We start from the raw sequence: 14,725 nt of genomic DNA on the forward strand, positions 1-14,725 counted from the left end.
GGAGTTAAACTGATTTCCTGAAGATGTGAGGCGCACACCCCCACACCTCATGCTGCAAAATCCCAATTCTTCCCTTGTCCCTGTTTCCTGTTCTTTCCCCCTGCATCTCCAACGCGCAGCTCCCGCCCCGGGGTGCCCGTGGTGCCTGGCTCCTTCCCGCAGTGGATGCAGAACTAATGACCTGAGCCCTGACGACATCTTTCTGCCCTCCCAGCCACAGCTTTCTCTTTCTGAAAGGAAGCCTGTGGTAATCCTGAATTTTTTTTTTTTTTTTCTTCCTTCCACTTAGTCTGAAAGAGATCAGCTGGCACAAAACTAACAAGAGGGATGAGGAGGAGGAGGCAGGCAGCATGATGGTGTAAGCCCCCTTCTTTACAGAAGCAGGCTAAGAGTAGTCTGTATTTAAGCCTTTTTTTCACTTTTGGTCCCCCCACCTCCAACTTCACACCCACCTCAGATCTGAGCTGCTCTCACTGCTTTTTCAAGACTGCTGATGTTGAAATGGGAGAATGTGAATTTGCTGCTGTGGTGTGAGCTCAGCTCCCGCCGAGGAGTCGTTCATCCTCGTGGATACGCAGGTCTTGTGTCTGGCGAAGTCCCCGCTTGGGTGAGAACGGCCCCAGTCCTGCCCTTACTGGAGTGGATGTTGTGCTTCCAGGTACGTGACCCAATTCTGCCAGTGAGTTTCTCGGCAGATGATTATTTTTGAGAAAAACCTTGGCTGTGGAGCACTAAACTACCAGAACTCACACATGAACTTTTAATGTGGGAATGGCTCTGCCTTAACGCTGGTAGTTAATGAAAGCCAGAGTGCAGCTCCTCAAGTGCAGTCCTCTGAATGTGTGACCTCTTCTTTTTTTTTAACCACCCATGCCTTCCCCTCATCCCAGGTGTTAATTTTCTGGTGCTAGAAGCACATCTGACCCCACTCCTTTATGTGAAGTGTTCTACATGCGATCACACATTTGTTCAAGCCTTAGCAAGGGAAAAATAGTAAAACATGTCTAACTCCTACCATATGTTTGGCATTCGAGGAGCACAAATGTAGTTTCTCAAGTGGCAGCACTTCTGAACACCAGCCACGTGCACTTCCCAAATGCTGGCTTCGTCTCCTTCCAAAGAAATTCGGGAGATGGGAAGGTTTGGAGCTGGGCAGCTTAACACCTCCTGGAGAAGAGTGGGGCAGCGGAGGGCTAAGCCTTGCTCTCGCCCCCCTTTGCCACAGCCCCTGGCCGAGGAGCGAGGAGGTATCTGTGACCTGGCAGAGATGTTCCTCAGCAGGTGGGTTCCTCGTCCCGGCTTGGTGATGGATGAACTGCTTTTTCCATCTGCTGGGGGTAAAGTCCCAAGTGTGACGGCCAGTTATGAGCTGTTAAGTGTGAAACAGGCAGAGGGTTGTCCCTGTAGTCGTTAGCTTAGAAACTGAGGCCGTGCAAGGGTACATTTTTCCCTCTCTGGGAAGACAGTTGCTGTGAACAGGCACGTCCCACGCTGGCTGGGGGACTGTGTTTGCAGCTGGATCTTAGTCTCCTCTCAGGGCTGTGTTTCTGCTCTGCCAAAGAGGCCACCGCCGCCGTTTGTGGTGATGCTTCTTGTTCCTACTTGGCTTGTTTCTAAAAACCACAAGGCTTTGGTGCCTTAACGTGGAGTCAGAGGTCTGTTGGTTCCAGCCAGGAAGGAAGGTGGGTCTCCCTTCTTAATGCCACAAGTATGTGCCTGAAAATCAGTTCCCTGTGTGAGCCCGACTCCTGGCAGCGGCTGGAGTCCTTACCCTGGGGGAAGGATGGGATGCGAAAGCAACTTCAGGTTTTGCCACTCCCTCCCCACGCAATGCTTTTGCCTTTCTGCCTAACGCTTCTTTTAATGTTTGCTGGTGGGGGACGCGTGCTGCTGGGCAGGTCTGGACCTCATGCCCGCTGACTGGCCCGGCAAGCCAAAAATGAGTTGTGTGAGCTTATCTAGAGCATCAGCACCCTCGAGCTGTGTGAAACACCCTCTTGCGCTCTGTCTCTGTCCTGATCTGCTCCTTTGGGAGCAGGCTACAACAGAGGGGCTTATTCAGCGCCGCTTGGGAAGGTTGGAATTTTTCAGTTTTCTGCTCATCAGCCATCTGTGTTACCCTGAGCTCTTTCCCTCCCGTGAGAGGGGAGCATCATCTGCCTTCCCTCCTGGTGCTGGAGGGGGACAGACCCACACGATCACCCCCGGGGGCTGCGTTAGTGGCTGGGAGTCCTTGTGTTGAGTCCGGGGACCGGGGGAAGAGGGAGGAACCTCGCCCACCTCCCTCCTTGATCCAAGGGCTGGTGTTTCCCAGTTTCCAAGCCTTCGGAGGCACCTGGATGGGGAAACGTTCGGCTGTCCAAACTTGAGTCTGCCCTCTCCTCTCTGCATCCCTGCCGGGGCATAGGCTGGGAGGAGGATGAGCAATTCCCTGGGTGCTTTGCTCACCCCGCTTCCCAGCAGCGCTTTGTCTCTTCCTCCTCTTCCCGGTGCAAAAGGTTAATTAATGGCAAGCTCTCCATGGCTAATTAAAGACACACGAGCTCTTTCTTCAGTTCCTTGGCGTTGTCAGCCTTTCGCTTGCCCGCTGCCATCCCCGCTGACGCATTCTTGCCATAATTAACGTGTGGGCCGGACCTGCGTGACGGTCTCTGTTCCTGGCTCCCCGACGCGCGTGGGCGGTGCCTTTGGGATCTGGGATTGAATGTCACAACGTCCCTTGTGACCCCCCCCCCCTCCGTCCCCCCCCACCCCTTCCTCCGAGGGTCCCCCGGGGGCCGCGGCAGCCGGTGCCGGGCGGGGTCGCTGTGGGGCGGTGGTGTAGCGCGTCGCGCCCGCCAGGGGGCGCACAGAGACCGGACACGGACACCCGTGGGACCGGGACACCCGTGGGACCGGCACCCCCCCGGACACGGACACCCCCGGGACCACGCACCCCGGCACCCTGAGACTCTCGGGACCGGGCACCTGGGGGACTCGAGAACCCCGGGGTATCCCTCGGGTGGGGACACTCGGGAGCACCCACGGGACCTGGGGACCGTGCACCCCAGGGGAGTGGGCGGCAGCACCCCCGGGATGCTCTACCCCTGCCCTCCGCATCCGCACCGACCTGCCGACGGGCAGCCTTGTGCACCCTCCCTGCGGCGGTGCCACGGTGCGGGGGGGGGGGGGGGCTCGCAGGGGCACCCGGGGACCCTGGCGTGTGAGTTTGCCAGCAGCCACCCCTGGGGGATGCCTGGCCCGGGGAGACGTGGGGACGGTGATTTCTCCCACCAAAAATCGGGTGGGAAGGGCTGAGCCGGGTAACGAAGCGCTGACCTCCCCGGGAACACAGCACGAGGTGAAAGAGAACACTGATGCGAAGGGCAGGGAGGTCGAAGTGAGTCTGTGGCCACCAGCCATCAGCTCCCTCTGAATTATTCAATAAGCAGCTCATTAGCCGACCTGACGCACTTCCTTCCCCGCTTCCTGCTCTGGCACCGTCCGCCAGTCCAGGCTGTTGGTGGCCCCAGCATCGCCCTGGTGCAGCAGGGTCCAGGCTGGATGGAGCTGGGGGGCCGGCGATGTTCCTGCTGGCGCTGGGTCTCCCGTTGGGGCTCGTGGGCTGCTCTGGGGTCGGGTTGGAGAAGTACAAGCTGGAGCATCTTTCCTGTTCTCCCACCGAGGTGCTGTCACACCACCCATCCTTCTCCACCCGGTCCCAAGGGAACCCGTTCCCATCAGCTATCTCACCCTGTCGCTCCAGTCCCCAGGGGACAACCCAAACCCACCCGAGTCACTGTGAATGTTTTGTGCCATCCCTGAGCCAGGGAGGACGTCGCTGCTTTAAATTTGTATGTAAATATAAATATCCCTCTCTCCCTTTCAGCCTTTGTGTCTCACCTCTATTCACAGTGTTTTTCTCCGTGACTGGCTTCTCCCTGGGGCTTTTTCCCACCTTCTCATCCCTCACCTCACCCCCAGGAACCCAAATTAGCCACGGGCTGGGGGCAGGTCTCACAGCTCCCCCCGGTTCGTGCAGTCACCGCTCTTCCCACGGAGCTTCCTTTGACCCCGTGTCCCTCAATCCTCGTTACCATAATACCCGAGACACAGAGCGAGCGTCCTTTTGGCAGTGACCTTGTTACCTGCTCCAGTGCGTTCATCCCACCCTTGCTCCCAGTATATTAGGGGGTGATTTGCAGCCAACTGCCTGATGTCTCGCAGTCCCGGCTGGAGGAGGTGAGCTCCGTTATCTGTCACTGTATCGGCAGCGCTAACGCTGCCTAGCTCAGCCCCCTGCATGTTGCTGCTAATTAAAAACAAATGAGGAGGGGATGGCTGGCAAGCGATGCACTAGATGGCTGTGACTGATCCGCTCTATTTAGGAGTTCTGTGAGTTGCTCGAATAAATAATGTGGAAATTTAATTTTCTGCTACTCTGGAAAGGAGAAATCTCAGATATTATTTGTGTTCCTCTCTGAGCATCTTGCTTGCTGTAAAGGGGAAACGTGCCCTCGCTGGGACCCTTCCCAAAGGCTCCTGTGTGGATAACGCATTTGCTTCATCCGCGACCGCATCTTGGCTCGTGCTGGTTCGTTAGGGAGAAGGTGCCAAATTGGCCCTGTACCACGCGGTGCCTGACATGAGGGCAGCTGGAGGCAATCACCAGCCGGGGGGGAGCCTTCTCCTCTCCAAAACAAGCAGATACGGCAGCGATGGGGAAAAATACGGCTTAGAGCTGGCAGCCAGCTGGGAGCCAGGCGGCGGAGGCCGTACCCCAGCCCTTGCCGCGCTGTACGTACAATTCCCTTCTCCCTCTTTGTTTTCTCTAATTGCACAGCGAGGCCTCCCGGGCACAGCCTGTTTCTTAACCCCGCGCTGGTACAAAGCCCCGTGGAATGGGGCTGGGACGTGCTGACCTGGGAACAGGGAATACGACCTTGGAAGAGGGATTTAACCGGTTTGGGCTTCCCTGGGGAGCGATGCTCGAGCCATGGCCCGTGATGGTAACTCTCCTCTCGAGTGCTTTGCTCCTGGGGGGGTGTGGAAGTGCTGCTCCCAGGGGAGCGCTGCCATGGGGCAGAGCGGGATGGGTCACCCCCACCCCAGCTACCCCGGCCGGGGGCATCCCCAGCTCCCCCGGGGGTGGCTGGAGGCGTCGGGGCAGCACTGCAAACAGCCAGAGCAGGGTCCCCGCTGGGGTCTCAGCAGCTTTAACGCTTTTCTTTAAGCCTCTTGGGTGGGATATCAGCTTCTCCCGCTGGGCGTGGGTACAATTCCTCCGCAATCTCCTTTTGCAACCGTTTCCTTGCCTGCGGCCGGGTTGTTTCACATGGGAGAGGGCTCAGGGCAGCAAGATGGAATTACAGCATTACAGACAAAGCCTTAATATAATCTTCCCTGCATGAATGGCGTTGCAGGGGGAAGACACGGAGAATGTTCTGCGGAGTGGGTTTCAAATGAGGCAAGCTGCAGTTCAGGATGTACACTGAATTGCTTCATCACCACTCCTAATGGCTTAACCAACAAAATCCATATTCATAAATCAAAACAGGAGCATGAACGACCTCTGTTCAGCTCTGCTGCCGAGCTGTGGTGCATTCAGAAATAAGGGCAGATTATATATTACAGGCAGCAGCTCTGTGTATATCTTCTGCAGCTGCCACGACTTGGCCTTGGTATTTACTGAGCCCAAGGAGAGATGATACAATCAAATCTGTCTGTCGGTGTCTGAAGGATTAGCTGAGTCAACCAGGAAAAAGCTGAGCTAATTTATCATGCTATTTTCAGTACTGAAATGTACCCTGGACGTAATTTCACCCTCAATTACAGATCCCACAGTTCTACAGAATGTAATTATCTAAAATGTTCTTTTTCAATATATTTAGTGTTTGGATTTGGGCATTGCAGCGGCGTGGTGGCAGCTCTGCGACCAAGGCTAGCTGATGAGATCTGGAAAGTGGAGCCAGCAGAGAGATAAAATGAATGTATCTGTTCTCTCTGGCCAAGGAAAACGTGGTGCGGGAAGGAGAGCATCACAGATGTGTTGGCAGAAGGACCTGGCGGTCTCTCGCCCACCATGCCGGGCTGTCACCGGCACCGGGTCAGATCAGCTGCGGCTTTTTTGGTCCCCCCCCCCGAGGACAGAGAATTCACTGTTTTCCATCCTGAACCCCCCGAAGTGTCGTTGGGAAGTCCAGCACAAAGTCTGGCTCTGCCCTTTTGCAGCTGCCCTTCGGGTATCTCCCCCCGCCGAGCCAGGTGAGCATCCCCTGGGATGCCAAACGCCAGCCCCAAACCCTCTGGTAGCCCTGGCTGGACCAGCACCTAACCATCCCCAAACTGGTGCCTGCTCTCCCAAGCAGCATGCCGAGGGCACGGCAGCATCCGTGCCGCAGTCAGCCCAGGCTCACGGCATCCCCCCGGCCCGATGCCCTTTTGGCATCCGCAGGCAGATACATTCCAGCCACCCTGATTTAACTCCCTCTGCAAATTTGGGCTGTCGGTGGCGGTACCTGCTGCGGGCTGATGTGTTGGGTCTCCGCTGGGGCGATCTCCTAGGAAATAAGCCATTTCAAGGGGAAAAAAAAAAACAAACCCCAAACAAAAAACTAAACCAAGATGAACTGCAAGGAATCTGCAGCTTTAACAAAACCTATCTCCATTTTACCGAAAGTTAAGCCATTTGCTGGTAAGTTTGGCAGCGGTGGAGGAAACGGGCTTTGCAGGGATCCCTGGGGGCTCTGGGGCTGGCTGGTTTCCCAGCCCGGTGCGGGTAAAGGCAGCGGCTCAGCGTGACGGAGGGGCCAAAAATAGAAACTTTACCACGAGCGGAGAGGAATAATACTTTTCCTGAAGCCGTGCAATAGCCTTGAGGCTGCTAACGTGGTGATAAGCAGTTGTTTGCTTGTGCTCTGGAGCAAGCGTGTTTTATCTCTTCCTTGTTCCAGCCCCGGAGAAAAAGCCCAGCGATTTTGCTGCTGTGGGACCACCAGGTCTGTATTTTATTATTTCTCTATTCCGGCAGCACCTGAAGACCTGACTTGAATTACGTACCACGACACGGGTGACGGCCCGGACGTGCTTTTGGATTAAAAGCCAGAAGCAGAAAGTGCAAGGGAGTTCTGCGGCTTTTTTGGGGATGGGCTGAGCAGAGCCGGTGCCTTATTTAGGGGTGTTTTGTGGGTTTGGGGAGTCGTGGGTGCTGATGCCCAGCTGGGCTGCTCCCCGCGGAGCTGCTTCGAGGGGTGAGAGCAGCTGTTTCGTGGCACCGGGAGGAGGAAACGTTCGCAGCCGCCTGTGCAAACAAGAGTCCCCAGGAGGAAACGCCACGAACCGGGCTGGGGAAAATCCCAACCTCCTTGTGCAAAGCCTGGGGCTCAAGGAGGGGATTAAATCCCATATAAAACTGGGATTCTCCCATCCCTCTCCTGCCTCAAAACTCATGCTTTCAGAGGAGGTGATGGCACTGGTTTGCGCAGGAGCACGGTAGTTTTAGTGGTGCAGGGTTTGGTGGGTGGGAGAAAAACCTTACCGACGCTCTCCATAAAAGACTTATGTTAAATGTTGAGCTAATTTTAGCTATTTTATTAGCAAGCAGCTCTGGGTGATAATGTCTATAACAGTTTAGTGGCCAGTTGCCTCTTGCAACACCAACGCCGTGCAGGTTTCGATGAGCTTTTCCCTTTATAAAACTCTCTGCAAATCCCCTCCTTGGCCTTGCATCTGCCCTGAAGCACAGCCGATAAAACCAGCGGCTTTTCCCAGCTTCAGCCCATCTCTGGGAAGGAGGATGATATTCAACTTGAAACAAATTGCATTGTGCATTCGAGTGCGGATGCTCGAATGCGTTTTCTTTTCCTAATGACAGAGGCAGTGGGAATTGCAGCACCATTAATTTCTCCTTTTGCCTCCTGCGAGTTGTCAGCAGCTCTCCCCCTTGGCTAACAACTACTGCATCCAATGGATCGGATGCTCTGCCGCGGTCCCGGCACCTTTTGTATGAGCTCAGTGCTGAAAAAATAACCGGAGCAGCCCGGGAAATGCCGTGGGTTGAAGCCGGGAGCCGCAGGATGCCGTGGGGACGCGAGGTTTGCAGCAAGCTCCGGAGGAGCCAGCCCAGCCCCGGCACCCAGGGCTGTCACTTCCCGCAGTGTTTCCTTCTGTTTTGTGCCTTTTGAACCTTTCGGGGTTTCTCGCCGCTGGTGGAGGGTGGGGAGATGGGGCAGCCCTCGGGCTTTAAAGCGTTTCCAGCCTGGAGGAAGATCAGCCGTGCTGCCAGCTCCTGAGATGGGAAGCCGCCGCTCGGAGGACAATAAAGGTTATTAAATGTCAGGGAGAGATAAAGCTGCCTTTTTTTCTTTTTTCTTTTTTTTTTTTTTTTTTTGTTTTCCCCTGGCTGAACTCGTTTGCAGGCACTTTGTGCCGCAGGCGGAGCAGTGGGAGATGGGGACCGCGGCACCGGAGTGGCTGCCTTGGGGCATCCCATCGACTCTGGATTTGGGATTGGGGGCTACTCCTCGAGCACTTGGGGGTCCTGGCCACGGGTCAGGGACCTGCAGACCCAGCCTTTTGCAAGGGCAGAACGAAATGGGTGTATTCCCTTCACGGGCGCAGCCTCGCAGGGGGTTGCATGGGTTTGGGCTCACGCTCCGGGCTGCGGGATGCATCCAGCCGCCTCCGCCGCCGGCTGCTGACGCTGCTCCGACCCTTCGCCAAGCGCAGGGCTGCCGGTGACGGCTTTGCTCGCCTCCGCCACACCTCTCCTCCCGGCCCCGTGCCCTCGTGGCTCCGGCAGCGTGAGCAGCAACAGGTCTTTCCAGTCCCGCCTCGGCGGCATTTCGGCACGCAGCCCCTTCCGGAGCTCCCATCGTGGCTCTCAGGGCACGTCGGCAGCGGGGCGGTACCTGGGGAAAGGGAAAAGCACTGGGTGCGGCACCGGTTTGCCTTGTCTGCCTTTTATTTTGACAGTTGTAGCTTTAATTAATCATTGTGCACCGGTAAATGCTTGCTAAACTGTCCCTGTAACACCAGGCTGCATCCCCGTCGGGACCGAGCATCGCCTTCTGCCAGACGCTTCTCGCCCGCTGGAAGGAGCAGTCCCGGGGAGCCGGTGCCCACGGGTTGAAGGTACAAAGCAAATTGGTGCTGAGGGGCTCCCCAGGGAGCGTGCTGGGGCTGGAGCAGCCCCTCAGGGCTGCTGGAGGGTGGGTGTCTGCCGGTGGCACGCTGATCCCACCTGGCAAAGCCGCTGGAGTCTGCTGGGAGAAAATATTGGGTGCTGGCTTGCACCCCACGCAGCAAAGACGAGGTGTGGAACGGCAAAAGTTGGCAAATTTGATGTAGTTTGGAAATTGGGCATTTTTTTGGACTGTGAGGAGGATGAGCCCTAGGATCAATGGCCAATGATCAAAGTGCAGCTCCCATGAGATCCCAAATCGCGGCATCTCCCCTGCTCCCCTCGGAGCTCATCCACGGCACCGCTGCAACGCTTTCCCCTGTATTTTTACCTCCGCCGCACTGCTGCCTAGCTCTCTCCATTTTAACAGATGGCGGGAGTGACAATTACTGCCTCAAAAGACTATATTTATAAATTCCTTGTTGGGCTGTTATCCGGCATGTGATAGAGCTTTACACAAACAGAGAGCCGCGAGTCACTGCTGGCTGTTGTAACTGGAAAGGAAATTCTATCGCACAAAGCACTTCAAGAGAGCGTGATGGATTTTGCCGGGGAAGCAGCTTTGGTGGGTATGTGCAAAACGAGTTTGGTTTGCATAGATTTGGTGCGCGTTAAGAAATAGTCGCCTGGGGGTGACTGGTACCGGTTGGATGGCTTCCCTTCCCCTTCCTCTTCCCCTTCCCCTTCCATTCCCTTCCCATCCCATCGGAGGAAGCACACCACATCGCAGAGGGCTGCAGGACCACGAGGCAAAGCTGCCTTTCATGGGCCCCTGGAGTTAATTTAATTGCTTTTCTCCTCTTCTTGGTTATCGTCCTCATGAATTTGGAAGCTTTTAATGCAAAACAATTAGGGACAGGGTTCCCTGGGGATGGAGCAATTTCCTGTCTGGAAATGCAACGGGTTTTTCGTCCTCCCTGTCCCTGCCCGCTCGCTGCTGGGTACTGCGTGCTGCTGATCGGGAAGGTTGATGGTGATGCCCAACGTGCCGGGCTGCACATCGAGGATTGCAGAGGATGCTGGTGATGTTAAAGTTAAATCAGCCAACCTTTGGGAAAGATGAGTGGGAGAGCAGGGAGGTCTGCGGGGACATTACGCCCAAGCGGGGTCCTCAGGAGGGGACGGGTGAGGTGGCCTGCTCGGGAATCCACGTCTTTTGTCAGGATTTGGAAATAAAAGCAGAAAAATAGCATTCTTTCCTCTGCCAGCGTGACGTGCCCTTAGCATCTGTGGTGCTGGGCTCGAGTCCTCTGCACCATCTTGCTGGTGACCTTCCCTTTGGTGCTGCGGCTGCCAGCATCCCCCGAGCATCCACTGTGCTCGTCCTGAGCTGCTCATGTCCGAACGCCCCGGGGATCACGGGGCTGCCACGGGCTCCTCTCTCCCTGGGTAAGACAGCACGTTTGGAGGCGATACTGAACCGTGGCTTGTCACCCTTCCTAGCAGCTGGGACAGAAGAGGGAGAGGGGACATAAAACATGAGAGCTGGGTGAGCACAGGGGTGTCAGCAAGCAGCACGGTTGGAGGAGGCTGGTGGAGGTACCGCGGGGTTTTGCCCAGCATCGAGCTGCAGTGCCGGGCTGCCCACGCCGCCTTTCCCGGGAAACTCGGCGGTTTGCACAAGCAGAGGTGTATCCTGCCACGCCGAGGCCCCTTCTGCCGCGTCGGGACCTGCCCTGCGATGCCGTTGAGGTCCCCGCTGCCGGAGCAGAAAGCTGAGCTGTCGCTCGCTGGTGCAACCTTTGCACTCCCGGCAGCCCCGCGTTTGCTCCTCGCCTGTCCCGGCTGCCTCGCATGGGCGGGAGCGATCAAACCCTCTTTCATTTCCCCCAGCTCCGCTGCTGCCGGCACTCCCCGCGTGGTTTGCCGTGCTACCGTGGGCTGGTTTGCCAGGAGGGGAGAGGACGAAGAGCAGCGATCTGGGGAATTATTTCAGTTGCAGGTGCAGCAGGAGCTCTTCCCCGGGGCGTCTCGCCGTGCAGCCGGCAATGGTGTGTATGCAACTCCCTCGCGGGCCCCGGCTATTTCTGTATTAAGTGTTTGATGGAGCCGAATGCGATTTGGGCGTATTTGCAGGGAAAGCACAGGGAGAGGAGCCCCGCTCCTGCTGCTCGAGCTCGTGTCAGCCCGGCCATCTGCGTCTCCCTGGGAAGGCAATATAAATAGGTTCGGCTGCTTTCCTCTTCCGTGGCATAACTTTTCGGCGCTCTGCAGATTACAGGGAGGCTGAGGGTAATTATAACACCTTCGTCCTAACTTGCTGACGCCTGCCTCCCTTGCTGAGCTCTTCTAACGCACGTGCTATGGCAGATGTTTGCTAACCGAGAGGACCCCGGGGAGACACGGGGAGGGTTTTCCTCCCTAAAGAAGTTAGCATCAAGGAGGAGTGTGTCTTTGACAGCCCCTGGCAAGCTCCGCTTTGCTCAGCGGAGATGTAAGCGGCAGCTGGCAGCGCGGTCGTGTCCCCCCGATGCGGGATCCAGCCGTGGGGTGGCCCCGGGGAGGGCAGAGCATCACCCGAACCGAGCCGTGGTGGGGAGCGCGTGCTCTGACATCTTAAGCTCTGCGTGAATAACGCACCGAATCGCTGTGTTTCGGGGCTCGTTTCGTAACCTGGATCCCAGCTGTGATTTACTGGGCCAAGCTGGAGGTCAGCGCAGGGCTCGTCCCCTCTAGCTCTTCCGCCGTGTCTGGCTAAGGTGGAGAAACCCCCCCGTGTTTTAAACCACATAAACACCCGGCAAAGGAGAAGCTGCTCGGCAGCGCCCGGCTGCGTTCGGCTGCGTTCGGCTCCGTGACACTTGGAGCAGAGGGAGGTTTCCCACGCCTGGACCCGTGATGTGCCACACATGGGATGTGCCAGTGGGGTGTGAAGCTGGGAGTGCAGGCAGATCCCCATCCTTAAATACTTTCATAAGTGAGGAGAATGAAGCTCTGGTGACCAGGAATAAGGAAAAGAGAGGATTTTTCCCCACCGTTGTGCAAATAGGGGTGTTCACTACTGGAGGTTCCAACTTAATGCCATAAACCAGATTGGATTAGGAAGGATTTGCAGAGGGCCAGTCGGGAAGAGCAGCTTATTTAGGTTTTTAGCAGCTGTGTCACAACCATATGTGGTGTTGTAACGCGCTGTTGAGTTGTGCGTTCACGTTGGGGTGTTGAGTTTGAAGGGCTCAGTGAGCAGCCGGGGCTGGGCACAGGGGAGACGGTGTGGGGTGGCCGTGGGAGGGTGGTCTGGGCATGGGAGGACACGGCAAGGTATGCACCGGGAACCCGGCATCTTCCTTCTCTTGTGAGTCTGAACCACATCCCTTAGCCCATGAGGTTGTAGAGGGTGAGTATCCTTTTGGGGCTTGGATGGTTTCATACTGTTACGGGTCTTTTTAATGCAAATTAATTTCTTATTGTGCGAGGGACTCTGTGGTGTTGACGTGTCGCGTCGCCCCGTCCCACTCCACGCGCTTTTCCTGTGCTCTGGGTGTGCTCGTGGGCAGGAGCCCGCAGACGCCTCCAGCCGCAGCAGAGGAGCTGCCCCTCTTTTATGGGGCTCAACTGCCACCATGGGGTCAGCCTGGCCCCGTGGTGTTTGCATGCAGGACCTGGGCTTCGGGGCTTTTATCAGAGATTTTTATCTCATTTCTCCCTGCCCTTGCTCTTCTCCCATTCCTTACAGCGTGATTTTTGCATCACATCCTTCTCCCTTCAAAACCCTTTCTGCTTTCCGGAGCCGTCGGCACCTTCCCCTGTGCCTCGTACCCAGCCCCGCTCTCCCGGGCTGCTTTTTGCTTGAGGCTGTGAAGTAAAAAATTGCCCAATACTTTAGTAACTTCCACAAAAGAGGCGTTTCCCCTTGTAGCGACCGAGTAGGTGAGGATGTCACCCTCTGCTCAGCACCGATTCCTCCTCTCTGCCTCCCTCCTGGTGCTGGAGAACCGGCCGTGGCAGATGTGAGCTTGGCTGTCTCGTGGCGCCTGCCTACTGCTGGAGTCGTGCCGTGTTGTGATCGGGGAAGGAAAATAGGCCACTTAGCGTCTGCGACAGACACAGCCACCCCCAAAGCCTTTGTCTGCAAAAATGGGAATGGAGTGATGAATACCCGCGTCAGCCCGGGGCCAGAGGCAGCTCTCCAACGCTGCAGCTGGGGTCCCGGTGCCGGTGGGTCCGTGGGTGCCCACGGGCTCCCTGCAAACACACCCAGGAGGGAGGTGGGCGCTGGGAGATGGATGCGACTGCAAGCGGTGGGAGATGGTTCTCTGCTGGAAAGAGGGGTCATTCTCCCAGGAGGGTGTTTTTGGGGGGCACCACCATGGAGAGGTTTCCACAAGCTGCTTGGAAAGTCTCGAACATCTCATCTACGTTAATAACCCAACCTGAACCTTGGTGGAGACGGGCTGTCCTGGTCCTCGGCCGGTGTGCCGCGGCAGAGTCACGGGGCGGATGCTCTCGCGATGCCCTGGCGAGCAACCCCGGGGCCTCTCCTTTCCTCCTTAGGGTGAATCACTCCTGGGGAGGGCTGTGAGTTACCAAAGCAGGTGGAGCAGGCACAAAACTGCCCGTCTCCCATCCCGGAGCCGGAGGCTGGGTTTGGTTCCGTGCCAGCAGCGTGCATGCCGACACATCTCCGGGGTTTCCGTCTCCCGGGCTGTGGTGCAAACCCAAGGTCAACAGTGGAAGCAACAGATAAAAACCACGACCTGCAAGTCGTGCTTTAAAGATCAGGCGTCCACGTGAAAACCCAACCAGCAAGAGCCGGCAAGGGGAAGGCAGTAAAACCCTTGCTATCGTGTTATATAAAAAATGGGGATCTGGGATGTGTTTTTACATGTCACTTGTAATTTCTGAAGTCTGGCTTAATTATAATAATCACCCTCAGCAGACAGTCAATTAGTAATGCTCTTGGATTTCTGCTGAGCTCAAACTTTGTGTCACAAACGCATTATTTCCTCCGTGGGCCGCCGCTGATGTGTGCGGGGGGGCAGGCAGCATCCCCTCTGTGCGGGGACGGATGGGGCATTGAGCAGTTTTGCACTAATTGACACCATGGGAGCTCTCCCAACGAGGATGCTCCGTGGCAGGAGTGACTCACCCATCTCTCTTTTGCTCCTGTGTGGCTCGAAAGGACCGAAAAGCCATGCGGAGGCTTTTGACTCTCTTCCAAGGGTGCCTTTGTGCGGCAGAATCCGGGTTTGGCCAGGCTGTGTTGGGGATGCTGCATCCCCTCAGCAATATTTCCCTATTTGCTGCTCGTGGGTCATCCCTCGTGGCATCTCCTGGTGGGGGAGGATGCTGATGTTAGAGCCAAGCCTTTTTTTTTTCCTCCCAGTGGGTAGCAGAGCAGGACTGGATGTTGCTGCTGGGACGTACTGGGATGGCTCCCTGCCCGTGGGGGGATGCTCTGATACAGGAGTACGGAAAGGGGCTCTGCTCTGGGCTGGGGTGATGCTGGGGCAGGGAGGATAAGCAGGACCGGGGATGCCGTGCTGGCACAGGGGGGGTCCAGCCTCCCCTTGCTGTCACGGGGTGCGTGCCACTGCCTGAGCAGTGCTGCAGGGCTGGGGGGGGGGC

General features: G+C 56.7%; 1 protein-coding gene across 4 annotated transcripts in view; it reads left to right on the forward strand.

Moving 5' to 3' along the window:
• The first annotated feature begins 6,836 nt into the window (after positions 1-6,836).
• KIAA0513 (KIAA0513 ortholog) overlaps positions 6,837-14,725 on the forward strand; it is a 28,504-nt gene continuing 20,615 nt past the window's right edge. For 2 of the 4 annotated variants that reach the window (XM_054840830.1, XM_054840834.1), the window contains exon 1: positions 6,863-6,977. The gene's annotated coding sequence lies outside the window, so the exon portion shown is untranslated. Of the gene's footprint in view, positions 6,978-8,852; positions 9,112-14,725 lie in introns of those variants that run through there. The other 2 variants (XM_054840829.1, XM_054840828.1) reach the window with 2 other exon arrangements.

This window comes from Grus americana, chromosome 13 (assembly GCF_028858705.1).
Source record: "Grus americana isolate bGruAme1 chromosome 13, bGruAme1.mat, whole genome shotgun sequence".
Classification (NCBI taxonomy): Eukaryota; Metazoa; Chordata; class Aves; order Gruiformes; family Gruidae; genus Grus; species Grus americana.